This window comes from Marmota monax, unplaced genomic scaffold (assembly GCF_021218885.2).
Source record: "Marmota monax isolate L192 unplaced genomic scaffold, Marmota_monax_Labrador192_F-V1.1 WCK01_AAM20220418_F8-fsc00116, whole genome shotgun sequence".
In the NCBI taxonomy this organism is placed as follows: Eukaryota; Metazoa; Chordata; class Mammalia; order Rodentia; family Sciuridae; genus Marmota; species Marmota monax.
This window is the reverse complement of record NW_026695220.1, coordinates 915,280-930,742: the sequence shown is the minus strand read 5'-3', so window position 1 is coordinate 930,742 and position 15,463 is coordinate 915,280. Positions and strand designations below refer to the sequence as shown.

The following is a 15,463-nucleotide window of genomic DNA, read 5'->3' as shown; positions in this document are numbered from 1 at the left end:
AGGGTATTGAAAAGTACCGCAGCGACTCACTTACTTTCAGGTATCAAATTTCATTATATACTCATCCTTTCAGTTAAGCCAAATCGACTTTTTAATTATACGGTGTTTTATAATTTGGAGTTGAGCATAAAACCTCAAATAGAGAAAACATTCTTGTAATATTTTTATTATAAAAGAAATTATGACATAGCAATTGTGTGTCAAGTTATTCTATCTTTTATTTATTTTATTCATTGATTTTTTTTATTGATCTTTTTTGGCAGTTAAGGACTTTCTAAAAACCTTGTCATTCAGAATATACTTTTTTGAAGAAGGAGTGAGTTATGGGATTAGGAGAGGATGTTTTCTGTTTTGTTTTGCTTTTTTAATTATATGTACTACTCTGCGCATACTATCTCTAATTCATTGGCATTCAAACTTACCTCAAAGTAAAAACATAAACAGCTTCTCTATCAGTTTGAAAAGGAAACATGAAAGATACTGGGATTTGGACAGCAAAAGAGCTGCAGAGATGATGAATACCTGGACAGTTTAGGAACCTCAAAAATCATCTTTCCTGTGTTGTCACTGTGAGGAAACAAGGAACAGAGGAGTGATCTGAGATGTCAACCGCATATCCAATTACCTCAAAGCTGCAAGTGGAAACGAGGCCTGCGAGCTGGATGCACTGTGCTGTGTTGTTTCCCTGTTTGTGTGTCATGGTTAGCTAAGCATTTTGGGGGTTTTATATCTATAAATTAAAGTAAAAGTTTTCTTTATACATTTTTATAAGCTGAACTGACCCCACCATGTTTAAAATTAATTTATGAAACACAAACATTTGACATTAGAAAGAAAAACTACAAAATAATCTTTGGAATTTATGGGATTATTAAGCAGACAACAGATTTCTCAAGTTTATTTCCAGAATACCAGTAATCACCATGACTCCAGGCAACCTTGTCTGTTTATTAAAGCAAAAAAACCCCAGGAAGTCTGAGATGTAGACGTTTCAGGATACCAGGGAAGTGAAATAGAGCTTTTTTTGAAATAAGAGAGCTGCTTTTCATAAACAAAATGACTTGTCATTATTTCCTGTTTTTAAAATCTTATTAAAAACTGTTTGGGAACTTTATCAGCTCTCTGTAGCTCCAGAGATAACCATAAATAAGACTGTACAAGGAGTGAAGTTCTAAAGACTGCAAACATTTCACATCAATGGCATTTTTATTGATGCTAGTTAATAATAATAATGGCAACTGGCATTTTTAAAGCACTTTTTATGAGCCACCTAGGCTGGACAGTAGTGAACAAAACAAAGTCCCTGTAGTTCTGGAGCTTCTTTATTTGGGAGCGGGTGTGGGTAAGACAGATGACAAGCAGATTAGGAAGTAAATAGATCACCTGTCAGGTGGGGTAGGTACCATGGGAAGGGGAATAGAGAGATGGAGGTAAAGTGATATAAAATTGGGCCTCCTGCATGCAAGGCAAGCACTTTACCAAGTGAGCTATATCCTCAGCCCTAGAACTTTCTTTACAAAGGTGCCAGTTTGCCATTTGAGGAGTTCTTTAAGAACAGATCCTGAGGCCTTGGACAGGCTTTGGATTTTTCCCTGAGTGAAGCCAGAAGCCATAGATAGTTATCTGAGGGTTCCCTACTTAATGAGAAGGCAAAGAATTTACAAAATTGCAAGGGATTTTACTTTTCTTCCCCTTTCTTCCTTTTGTCCTTTTGACTTTGCTGTTCTCAGATGATCTGCACTGTCCATTTTGGAGGAAATTGCCTGCTTCATTATCCCTCCTATAAGCTTGTGCATTTTATAAGTCTGTCTCAGGTCGAGGAAAATTGAAGAGTGACTTTATCATGGGAGCATTTCAGACACTGTGGCACCAGCTTTTGGTAGCAGATCTTCTGACTCCCATCAGATCACATCAGATAATTTTCTCTCTGGAGAAGCAGGGAGGCAGGTGAGACGATAAGGCCATCTGTCTCTAGAACTCAGCAGCGTGGCGATGAGGAGCTGTTCTACTGAACCGGAAAAGCCAACGGGTGGGTTTTCACAATTAAATTAAGAGCCTGTGCTCCAGCCTGTCTTTCTCTTGAGGAGTTTTGAATTGGGCGGGACTGTGTTTCTGCTAGGACAGAGAACTCATTTACTCCTAACATCTCTGTCTCTATGTTGGTCAGAAATGGTTGTAGGAAAAATTGTAAAGTAGACAGAGTTTATTTTTCCTTACCTCTAGGAGCCTCAGTGTTCCTTTTTCTTTTTACCAAAACATTTTTTTTTTCCAGGATGTAGCCTGATTACCTTTTTCACGCTAAAATATAAATGACTAATACCAGCTTAATGTTCTTCATCTGTGAGAAGCTTGATTAGAAATAAAAAGCTCCAAACCAAAATAATAAACAAACAATGTACCTTTATTACTGGAATTTTTAGGCAATAGTTGTAAGGTGTTATGAAGGAAGGTGGAAAATTTTTTCAAGCCCTCTAAATGCTATACTTTTGGATGATATAACTAAAATTACTTTTTTTTTAAAGTTGTAGATGGGCACAATACTTTTATTTTATTTACTTATTTGATGTGATGTTGAGGATGGAACCCAGTGCCTTATACATGCTAGGCAAATGCTCTGCCACTGATCTACAGCTGAGCCCATAATCACTGTTATTCTGGTTTTCATGCTACCTTTTTATCTCAGAATGAAATGCTATTAAAATGTATTTAGTATTAGGTGTCAGGCAAGTATCATATTAGAGGTTTTGTAAACATTTTTATTTATTTATTTTTTGGTACCTGGGATTGAACCCAGGAGTGCTGAACCACTGAGCCACTGAGCCACCTGCGCCTTTTTAGTATTTTATTTAGAGATAGGGTCTCGCTGAGTTGGTAAGTGCCTCACTAATCTGCTGAGACTGGCTTTGGACTCGAAATCCTGCCTCAGCCTCCAGAGTTGCTGGGATTACAGGTATGCACCACAATGCCTGGCTACATTTTTATTTTAATACTATCTAACATTCAGTAAAGTAGTTGTGATTATCTACATTTAGAATATGAGCAATTTAGAGAGGTTAGGTAACGTTTTTGTGGTAGTATAGGTAGTTGATAATGGAGTCTAGGAAGCATTATGGCTTCCTGATAGCCTGGTAAAAGTCTTACACTCTTTCTTTCCATAAAATTCTAAAAGGAAAACTATAAACCTCTGATAATGTGATAGCCAGTTGTCCTAGTTAGACTTCTCCAGAAAAACAAAACCATTAGGATGTGTTGGTCCTGATGCATACACACAAGCACAGATTTATTCATTTTTAGGAATGAGTTCATGAAATTGTGGGGCTGGTATATCTGAAATCTGTAGGTCAGGCTGGAAGGCTGTAAATTCAGGTAAGATTGGTTGTCACAGTTTTGAGTCCAGCTTCTATTAGGCATTAGGTTGGAAGCACAGGCAGGGTTTCTGTGTTGCAGTCTTGAGGAAAATTCCTTCTTCTGGAAAACTTAGTTACTTTGCTCTTAAGCCTTCTACTGATTGGGTGAGGCCCGCTTCTTATGTGGAGGGTAATCTGCTGTACTTGAAGGCTGTGGATTTAAATATTAAGCACATCTAAAAAGTATCTCTGGAGCAACACCTACACTGATGTTTTACTGTAAAGTGGGTACCATGATTTAGCTAAGTTGACTCATAATATTAACCATTACACCAAACAACAGTTATTTTTCTGGAATAGACTTTTGAAGGATCTGGATTCTTCACCTGCCAGCACTCCCGCTGGTTCCTGTGCTGAGACACACATTGGGCCTGTTCATTGGGGAGAATGATGTGGGGCACAGGGAACAGCTATTCATATATTCTTTGCAGTGTGTGTATTTCTTTTTTTTTAATATTTATTTTTTAGTTTTTAGGTGGACACAATATCTTTATTTTATTTTTATGTGGTGCTGAGAATCCAACCCAGTGCCTCACACATGTTATGCGGGCATGCAACCACTTGAGCCACATCCCCAGCCCCGCAGTGTATGTGTATTTCTGATAAAATTCATCATATTGTTTTCTGGACATAGATAATGATGTATTTTCAGAAATTCTTTGCTCTGTGTTATTGTTGTAGAAAGCCATTAGACTGGTTTGGGAAAGCCCCTGTTGAGGAAGGGAGGATTAAAAAAAGACTCAAGCAATATTTCAGGGTCATGAGGGCAGCTGGGAAGGGGAGGCAGGTCAGGGGATTGGAATTCACAAGAATCATCAGTGCACATTATGACTAACCAGGAGAGAGCCATGGGGGTGTAAAACTAGGGCACAGGATTGGAACTGAGAAGAGAACCCTACTGTGAAAGAATGAGAGGAGTTGCTTTGTAAGTGTAGGAACAGTTTATCAACTGCTTACAGACAGAAGTCAGGATAAGTTTTTTTTTTTTTAAATTTTTGTGATTTTAAGTAGAGTAATATCATGGCTCCTAATATGTTCAAGACTAATAAGAAAACAATGTATCATGTCTACTGTGGTCTCTAATACAATTCGAGTGTGAAAGGGGACTTTATACTTTTTGTTTTCTGTGTGTATGAGAAAAAGGACAAATAAAGGACTGAGTGGCTCAGTGACGCTTTGTTAACAGCATGCTGTGCCTTCAGCAGAGCCTTGCAGCATGCTGGCCAGCTGCAGCTTCTGTGAGCAGCAGGTTTCCAGGGGTCACTCACTGTAGGGCTGTAGCTGGTCTCTTGGAGGTTAGTGTCTAAGCAAACCTTGTGCCTTAAGCCAATTAAAATCATCATGTACTAGGTGGCTTTTCAGAAAGTGTCTCAATGTTGGACTCCTCCCTATCTGACCTGCCTGGGCCCTCCTGTTCTTTTCTGGCTCCTCACTATTAGTGTCCTGCTGGACTTCCAATCTTTTTATTTATCGGGAAACTACTTAACTCCCTAACCATTAGCCACAGCCCAGCCTTTCTCTAGCTTCTTTTTTTTAAAAAAAAATCTCTACATATGTCTCAAATCCATCCTCTCCTTTCCATTTCCAATATCACTGGTTTAGTTTAGGCTCTCATCATTGATTGCTGGACAGTTAGAATAGATGCAGGCTAATCTTTTCTGAGTTTGACCTAGCTCTAGTCCATTCTCTACACCTGTCAGTCACCCATCAGTCTATAAGAGCAGATCACTAAAAACCCTCCAGCAACATTCTAGCTCCTAAAGACAGGTCTAGGATCTAGCATTGCAGACAGTGTTCCCCATCTCTCACCTGCTACCCCAGCCTCACCCACAGCCACTTCCACTGTATGCTTTTAAAATACCTTGTGCATTTCCTACTTCTTATTTTGAGATTCTGGTTGGATAGCTTGAAAGTCACAACATTTTTTCCCCACTCCCTACTACCTATTTTTTTTTTTTTTGGTACCAGGGGTTGAACCCAGGGGTGCTTAGCCACTGAGCCACATCTCCATCCCTTTTAAAAATATTTTTATTTTGAGACAGGGTCTCTCTAAATTGTTCATGGTCTTGGTAAGTTGCTGGCTTTGAACTTGCAACCCTCCTGCCTCAAGCTCCCAAATTCTGGGATTAGAGTCATGTGCCACGGAGCCCAGCTGTTTTCTTTTTGTTACTTTAATACCTGTTTTGGAATAAGGTGGCAATAAGCAAGCAAGCTAATAATCCCCTTCTTCCCTTGTTCAAAGTAGACTTACAATAAAAAATGATGCTGGGGGAAGGAGGAGATACATGAGGAGGTAGCTGCTGTGATGACTTCTGTTGGTGGGACTGTGGGTGTATGTTTGTGTGTGTGTATGTGAGAGAAGGAAGAGGAAGAGAGTGAGAGAGACAGGAAGACCGAGAGATAGAAACTCAGGGCATTTTAGCTCTTATTGCAGAGCTTCCTCTCTGAATCTCTACACACATTAAACCCAGCTGCTAGGCCAGTAAAGGCCTAGCAATGTCAACAGACTTTTCATCCAGGGCCCACTCCTAAGAACTGTGATTGTAATGTTTATGAGAACCAGTCACTTCCCACTCAGTGAGTTTGAGTCCCAGTCTATAAACTCTGTTGTAAGATAGGTTACCTTTACTTTTTTTTTTTTTAAAGAGAGAGAGAGAATTTTTTTTTTTAATATTTATTTTTTAGTTATTGGCGGACACAACATCTTTGTTGGTATGTGGTGCTGAGGATCGAACCCGGGCCACACGCATGACAAGCGAGCGTGCTACCGCTTGAGCCACATCTCCAGCCCATTACCTTTACTTTTTAAACTCAGGTTCTGACTGACAGTCTCCCTTTACTCCATTTCTGGTGCTCCCCACTTCCTCTACCTTAAAGTTGTGTTAAGGTTTTGGTGTCCTATAAGCTGCCATGCAAAGGCATCAGGGAAATGGGAGGGAACATTTGTATTCCCAGGTTATGCTGACATGCTCCCTGTCACTGCCCCTAAGTCTGCTTCTGGGTTATTCTTAGGACTCATTGAAAATATAGCTCTATGATCTGTGCCCCTGGACATCACAAGCAGTCCTTTATATCTGGATCCTCTATTGGGACTCCAGAAGTCCCTGATGTAGATAGATCCTTCCTCTAGCGGAGAAGTACCCCCCCCCCCTTTTTTTTTAAGGTTGGGGAATGTCTTTTTGCTCAGAGACCACTGGCCCTCTACAACTGTAGCCTTAACAGATTTAGGCTTGTGGAAAATAAAAACCAGGTATTCTCTTGTAGACTGCTTCTGCATCCTGCCCTGCCACATGGCTTCCTGTATGGGTAGAGTCAGGAAGGGAAGGGCCCAGATTACCTTGTGAAGGAAAGATCTACTGTAAAGATAAAGTGAAACCCAGGGCAGCCCTTTAGTGTACGGTAGAAGTTTTGAGCCATGTAATTCTGAAAGGATCTTGAGTGTTCTAGGACTGGCAGATCTTTGGGAAATCTGAAGTGCTAGTTAAGTGCATTTGGAATGCACTTAGCCTATTCCTGAAGGGACATTGCAGTTGGATTGGTTTGCTACCATCCCAGCTAGGCAGAGTTTTCTAGCAGACTAGCTTGGAGGCAATGGATCTCCTTGTGTCCAGGCACTGGTCCCTGGTTTTAGGTTGTGGAATTGTTTTCACTTAACACACATGTGAACACCCTTGTTTCCCTAGAATGGGCCTGTGGGAGTACTAAGTACCTAAAGTTTTACAGACTTTGTTTCAGTTCAATAATAAAAACTTTTTTTTTTTTTTACTAAAAAGTAATTCTTCCACTTAAGTATTAACTGTTTGAAAGAATAGCTATATAAAAGTTACTAGCAAAAATAATTTTCTGGAAACAACAAAAATAATTTTCTGTAGTCTTATTATTAGTGAGGACAGGTAATGAAAATGGAAACATAAAGGAAATATAAAGCCAGACCCTTGCTATGTGAGCTATGATCACTTGTGTGGGCCCTAATTGTATCAACAGGGATGAACTGATGATCTGTAATTGCATTTTAAATACTAATGTGTTTGTTTAAGTTTTTGTTGTTGTCTCTAGTAATGGAGACAATATATTTAAAAGAAAGAAAAAAGAAAGTATTGGAAAGATACAGGGGCATCCTAAAGAATTGAAGATTCAGCCACCAATTTGGGAAGGATAGATATGGGAGCTTCATGGACCTTGTCTTCTGTTGTTAATGTGACCTAGTTTCAGTAACTTACTATCTCTGTGTGTTTGTTGCTTCATATTTTCTGGAGTGGTAATCATATTGGCTTAACTGTAGACAGTCCATCTAACTCTGGATCAAGCAAGTATGAATAGGCATCATCAATCTACTGAATACTTCCTGTATGTTGGGCATTGCTCTAAGTACTTTTCATGTGGTTTTTATTCTGCCACAATAACCCTATGTATTAGGTACTGCTATATTTCTTATTACTTGGATAAGAAAACCAAAGCCTAGAGAAGCCTAACAGTTTTCCATGTGATTTTCCTCAAGATCGGTATATGCCATAGCACGCATATATCTTTAACTTTCTGAGTAGACAGCATAGAAGGTAGCTGGAATTTGGTCTCTGCAAATGGCCTGTTTCTGCCTTCGGGCCCATAACAAACAATCATAGCTCACATCTTTTTTCCAACAGAAGTCATAGCCACATCTTAGCTATGAAGTACTTGGCAGCAGAACCTCCTCCATGACAGAGGGAGATAGGAGAAATATGTGGGAGTAAGTTGACCTTGGATATGGGCAGGAGCAACCCAGAGGTGAGGCAGCAGCAGTAGTGATGGGTCCAGTTGGACTCATGTGGATCACAAGCCAGCATTTACAAAAGTCCCACAGTTCCATTTCTTGGGCATTTGAAATGTTAACCAGAATTCTTGGGGGTACAGCAGAAAGAGATCAGCACTTGGGTACCAGCATAAACATGGAATCACTGGCTTTTTGTTTGACATCTATTTAACTGAATATTTTAATAGCTTCTTTCTTTTTGTTTTGTCTTATCTCTCTTCTCTAGTTTTCTTCTTTTTATTTAAAATTTCATCGTCTTCCTATTATCATTTTCTCCTTTCCTGCACCTTTGGGCTTTCTTTTACTCTGAATGCAACAATGTCACTCATCCCTTATTTTATGCCATGGTCCCCAAACTCATATGCCTACCGGAGCCAGGTATCATAAATGAATGAAGTGGGCCAGGTGGGTACTATGTCACACTGGAAAGCACATGTCCTTTCTATAAAGACGATACCACCACTAAACCTGGTATCCCACATCTGAATTTTCAGATAAAATCTCCTAATTTTTAAATGTTTGCCATTAATTTGCCTTTAAATAGGTAGGCCAACCACAGTGAATCTACTTGGTGGGTTTATCAGTTTTGGGTAGTGTACTGTCCAAAGCATGAGGGACGTGGGGAGTTTTTGCTTTTCCATTCTGGTCTCTGAAGGGACTTGAGGTTATCCAGTCTATTTGACTCAATCCCAATCTCCTAGTTGATTGTGTATGGAAGAAAATGTATGAACCCTATTATTGTCAATATATTATTTTCTGGAAGATATATTTTAAGCTTAATATGTAAAGATGATAATATTTAATAGTAAGATAGCTTTCTTTTATTTAAGTCACCTTTGCCTTCTTAGATTTCAAACTCCTCCAAGGAAGAAGCCTGTGTGGTATCTGGGACATATTTTTAACTGACTGACATAAATAAACATCTACTTAAAATATAAGATTAAGTATTCTGTAGTTAAAGTATTCAGTGTTTGAATTTGTCTTCCTAATGTGTTTCTGTTTTGTTGGGCTATTTTCAGGGTATGTTTGCTTTTCTCTTAGGTAAATTATTTAAAATATCCTTCCTCTGGAAAGACTATTTGTAGAGCCTCAAATGCAAATTAGTTCTTGATGTCTCTATTTTTATGGTTTTAATAGGATTGGATTAAGGTGACTTGCAAAAACAGATATTTGTGAAAAATTTGAAAGACTTTTACAATTTTAGAAAGATTCAGCCTTTGGATACTTAACATAGTTTTTCTTTTGTTTGTGATGTATTTGGGGAGACTTGTGGTAGTGAGCAAGCACAGAGGACCAAAGAATCTGAGAGTTGGGAGAGTCCATAGAGTAAGTGAAGACTGGATCCCTTGGAGTAGGAGGGTACCCCCTACACTCAAAGCAGTCCTTGTGAGTGCACCTGATCCTTGTGCAACATGGGGGTTAGGGTTGCCCCCTACATCACCCGCAGTAAAAAGTTAGCATATGACTTTTGACTACCCTAAAACTTAACTGCCCACTGTTGACTGAGAATCTTATGGATAACATAAGCAATTGATTAACATGTATTTTGTGTGGTCTATATACTGTGTACATCGAAAAACATGTGAAAACAGTAAGAGACCACTTTTTATTTTCTCTCCAGCAATTTAATGGAGAGATCAGCTGCTCAAATGGAGATGTGATCTGATCATCACTTTCTGAGCAGCTACTTGAATCCTTCCAACATCTGAGCTCACTGTAGTAGCAACAGAAGATGTCTATGAAATCACGACAGCAGTTATAGTATGTGGTGCAGTTCATTTTATGCAATTATGATTTAATCCTGCATCTTTGTTTACCTTTCTCCTAATGGCAAATGGTACCATGTATGGTCTGTGTTTATGCATAAGTTTGGATAAATTTTAACATTTTGTTAAAATTTTTTGTCAGTTTGTGTATATTTTATGGTAGTAAATGATAAAAATAGACTACTGTATATAAATTTTATGAATTAATGACATACCTAATATTTAATTTTTTTTGAAATTTCTAGGCTACACAGTACAGTTTTTTCAAATTGTCAAAACTTTCCCAAAATATGTGTGAAAAAGTGGACCTGCTCAGTTCAAACCTGTCTTGTTCAAGGGCCAACTGTGGTTATATAGTTTTGGATCGTTTTTCTTTATTTTGAGCTGAAAATGCCCTTTCTCTTGGTGATTTCCATGCTTCAGGCCTAGTACTGAACCCAGATCAAGTCTAATCCTTCTGGGTTTTCCCAATTTATGGTAATATCTTTAAGGATTGTGAACATACAATATGTTATATGTTCCTCCAATGTTTGGGACTACATTTCAGGGCATTGGTGCCATGTGGGTTGGCACTGGAGTCCAGAGGACCCAGGTAGAAATCTTGCCTCCACTTTGTACAGACAGAGTGAATGTGGACAAGTTACTTAAACTCCCTTAACATGTGTTTCCTTATTGGATTGCAGTGAGTATTAAGAAAGATAGCAAGTAAAAATGCTTAGTCCGATCCCTAGAGTCACTCAATAAATGGTATGTCTGGGTGGGACATACCCGTTAAGCTGGAAGAAAGGAAGTCTTGCAGAGTATCTTAGTGCTGAGCCAAGATTGCCTATAAATCGAAACTATGCTTCTACCAGGAACTGAAATTAGTATGTCTAAGAGATATTCTGTGTTGGTTATTGTAGCATTATTCATGTTAGCCAAGATGTGGAATCAACCTCAGTATCCATCAATGGATGGATGGATAAAGAAAATATGGTCTTTATGACAACAAAATACTTTTCAAGCCTTTAAAGAAGGAAGAAAAAGAATCTTTGATACTCACCTGGTATTATTGTGAGAGAGACCACATAGAAGAAAATGATTTTTGAAAAATTTCTCCCTCCTGTGTCCCGTGAGCAAGCTCCATATACCCAGAAGCACAGTACCAAGGAACACTCCAACTACATACAATTTCATACCCGGAAAGAGTCTGAATTCCAGTGTTCTTTCACAGGCAATGTACTGGATCCTCCAGCTAGAAAGAAACTTTTGACTTCCTTAACTCTTGGCCTGGCCTCTTCTCCTGAGTTAGAACAGACATGAACTTTTTGGCTTCTCCTCTGTCTGATTTTCCCTTCCTCTCTAGCTCCACCCAGGCTCTTCTGCCTCTCAGAGTTAAGGGCTGCTGGGAGTCTCCCCTACAGGGAGAGACTGAGAGCCAGTGAGGCCTCATCAAACCAGACCCCTTTCCCATTACCTTAAGGTGCTTTCCAGGTGAGGGACTTGCTAAGTTATTTATTTGCTGATCAAGTACTTGAATTGCTTAACTGATTTTGAAAAAAATTTAACTAAAGGAAGCACAAGGTTCCCCAAATTGACCCTATCCCATTTTGTCTTCAAGGGGTTAAGCATACTTTCTTATATTTTCCTTAACTGTTTTCTTCTATATTTATTTGTTGTGGTAGAGATTGTTTTCTTTGCAATCTTTAGAATCAGATAATGTGCTCTTGCCTTTTTGACTTCGTTCTAAACAAAACACTAGAATTTTATGTAGACTTGTGCAATACTTTGTATTTTTATACAACATGAAAGAAGTTAGTATTTGTCCTTAACTAATTAAGGGAATTTTACATACAATTAGATCTTCAGTTTTTCCAAATTTTGATGTCTTTTTGTTTATATAGAATGTAAAAATTATGTAATATGGAATGTATTATTTTTAGCTTAAAAGAAAGGAACCCAAAATTCAATTTAGTTTCATCAATTTTTATGAATTAGAACTGTCCCCCCTTTTGGGGTATGCATGTCTCATAGCAGTGACCATTTTGCAGAACCTAGGACAGTTGTCTTGTAGCATGTCCCAGGATTTGTCATATTTTCTCTGTCTTTTCTTTTTTTGAAATTTACTTCATGATACACATACAAACTTGTGCACAAATGATAAGTATGTGGGCTTGTGAAAATCTGCACTCCAACCTCTGGGATTCTAAAAGTCTGGCTTTTCCACAAATCCTTATCTCTGCACTTGTTTCCTCATTGCCCTTAGAGAATGTCTAGTGCTAAGACAATTTCCTGGCACTTTGCTACAGATCAGGGTGCTGAGGCTGGGCCACATCTAATTTAGGCAGTTCCGTTGTACTTATCTCAGATCCCCCACTGGGGTTTCAATTAAAGAAGTTATTGTTCAGTTCCCCTTCTAAAAATGTTGAGTTATGTAATTATCCTGGCTTTAGGAGATTTGGGTTGTTTGTAACCATATGAATGAATTGACTATTAGGAAAGTCACCTTAAAGCTTTTGGTGATCTAATTCAATTGTTCAAACTACTTTAATAACTAGGTGATAGAAGACATAGTACAGTTTTTTTTTGTTGTTGTTGTTCATCACCATCTAGTATGTTTCTTTCTTTCTTTCTTTTTTTTCAGTTCTGCAGATTCAACCTCACTCCAGAGGTAGCTCAGGGTCTTTTATTAAAGCAGAGGTCGAATGTTAAAAATATTATGACCAAGGCCAACTTTGTCTTCACTACCCTAATTACTCTTTCCTCTCTTTGTGGAACAGCTCCTTCCTATTTTTCTCGTTCTCAACATGCATGCCAAATGGTGATGACAAATGATGTTGTGAATTGGAGGCTTAACCTGGGGTCAGTGGGTCAGTGGGTCTAGGAATCCCATAAGAGTGTATGCAGAGTTTATGTGTAATTGCTTATTTGCTTTGTTCTGCAGAGAGGTTTCCATAGATTCCATTAATTCCATTAATTTTTCAGGGTGTCCCTGAGACCAAAAGAGTTATAAACACTGGTTTACGAAGTTGCTTCTCATAGAGGTTTCCCCTGGACATTTCTTTTAGGTAATCTTTTTGTACATTTGTTTTGGGTTAAAAAATTATAAGAAGCACAGTTTAATAAATTCATGATCTTTGTCATCATCTAGAGATAACCGCTGTTTACATGCTGGTAATATCTATCAATCAATTTATCTCCACACACATGCACTCACACTTGAACAGACTTTTTAAGGAGTCATTTTATATTAATTCTTTCATCTTTGCTAAATGCATATCAACAACATTTTTGTTTCATTGCTGCGTAATAGCCCATGGGATGGTTATACTATGATTTATCTAATGAATCCCCTATTGATGGACGCATAGATATTCGTATTTTAATAGGAATCAAACCTTAGGTATTGGAGCAAATAAGAGGTAGGAACTTGGGATTTGGCTGGTCACAGGAGCCCTCTTTCTTTGTTCTACCTTCAAAGACCCACATCAAAGGTTGGGCTCTGGACTTTGGGTCAGAAAATGTGTTTGCTTTCCCCAAACAAAACAGACTAGTACTCTCACACTATTCCCTCTAACTCCCAGTGACATGAAAGAATATAATAATTTTAGAGGCTGCATCCACTTCAAAGCATCTTTATTTAAATCCATTCTCCATTTTCAGGGTTTGAATGGGCCTAAATTTGTATGTTTTGTCTTATAATTAAAAAAAGATCATTTTTTGTGTGTGTGTGTGTGTGGAAAAAAATCCAATATTGTGATTGTTAAAATGTGTGAACTGTGTAGCCAGGAGAGACTTTACCCTTTATATACATGTATGGTTTTCCTTTGTGTGTGTGTATGTGTGTATGTGTGTGTGAATATGTGTGTGTGTGGTCTATGTTTTCCTGTGATAAATTGCTGAAAGAAGTGTTGCTGATTGTTTTTTCTACCTTTTCTCTCTTATCTGTTTACCAATGACATGACCAGATTAGAGGCTGTACTAGTCAACACCCTTGGGTCTGGGGGTAGTAACTGTTCCCATCTGGCTACATGTGATTAATAGTGTGTATGTCATGGCATAAATCACATTTTGTTGTTCAGTCAGCTGAGACTCTGGCCATTAAAAAAATTTACTCCATAAAAATCAATAACCAGTGATTTTTGGAAAGGAGTTCTTTAACAGTTATTCCCCAAGTCTGTCTGCAAAGATAAACAATCAAATTACTATATTCACTAAAATAGTGCAAGCAACAAGAAATATGATCTCACAGATAAAGGATGACCTTAAGTAAGGACAGGTAGGAAACCATTTTAAGGAAGACAGAAGGCTACCAAAGAAACCCAATACCCTGTTAAAAGTCTTCAAGAACTTCGTCTTTTCCCACAGATCCAGCCAATAACAAAACCTCAGAGAGCTCAAGATGAATTTTCAGAAAGGCATGGAAAATAAATTGAATTGATAATAGCATACGGTGACTGACTTAATGCCACTCACAACTCTCTATGGACTGTAGATGCAATACAGAAAATCAATTTTATTTACTCTTATGCCTCAAGTTTGCCTAATACTTTATTGTCAATAGGAAAGTATACAAAATCTAAGTAAAAAATTAATTTAGCCAAAGCAATGCAATTTCTTATATAATCAAATGGAAGAGTATCTTTTGGGGGGAGGAATTAAAGATGAATATTACATGCTTCTCTTTGTGGGAAATACTCTGAACTTTTAAAATGATGGTGCTGACCATTTGTAGCTACGTGCTTGAATAGTTTGAGGTAAGACCACTAGTCCTGCTTCAATTATGGATTATTTCACAGGCCTTGGGTGAGTGCTTTGGGATGTTGCTCACACAGCCTGTTTGTGCGGCAGTTGCCACTGCTTTTGTGAGTAGCCCAGTGTTTTTGCTTCAAATTGGAGCACGCCTCACTGATTTCTGCCTGAGACTTGCTTCTTAGGAATTCGTGGCTGCAACTTACATTTCAGGAATTCAAGTTATACCGGTTTGCATCTTCATCCTGAGCCTCAGAAGGAGAAATTCTGAATAGGAAAGTAAAGCCTTTCCCATGACACTTTATTTTATTTATGACCCTGTTCACAGCCCAGATAGCATCCTCCTCTGTTAGTAAGTTGGTGGCTCTCTAAATAGTCACAGATGCAACCCAATAAAGAAAGAAGGAATAATGAACATCTTGTGCTTTTTTTCCTCTCTGTGGAAGATGTGACCCCTTTATGTAAGATATGACCCTGCAGATTTGCTCCTGCTAGATACTGGGGGAATAACCTTCAGACAAAGTGCTTTGGGAAAAGCCTCCGAGTTCTCATTTTACTGTGCAAGGACCAGGCACTGAGAAGGGATCTGTTTCCTGTCTCTGCACTGCATCATTTTCATGTACATTATTGGCAGCTGTTACGATGCTAGAAGTTTAAGTTATGTCAAGATCCTAAACCGAGTTTAGATGTTTGTTTATTGGAGCTGACCTAGGCTTCTGAAAACACTCTTTTGTGTTCTCCTAGTCCTAAGAAAAGGCTCTTCCCAGAAT

The 15,463-nt window shown here is 38.4% G+C and overlaps 1 protein-coding gene across 13 annotated transcripts in view; it reads left to right on the top strand.

Moving 5' to 3' along the window:
• The window catches only part of Dst (dystonin), a 451,671-nt gene that overhangs the window by 73,137 nt on the left and 363,071 nt on the right, over positions 1–15,463 (top strand). The window lies entirely within an intron of this gene.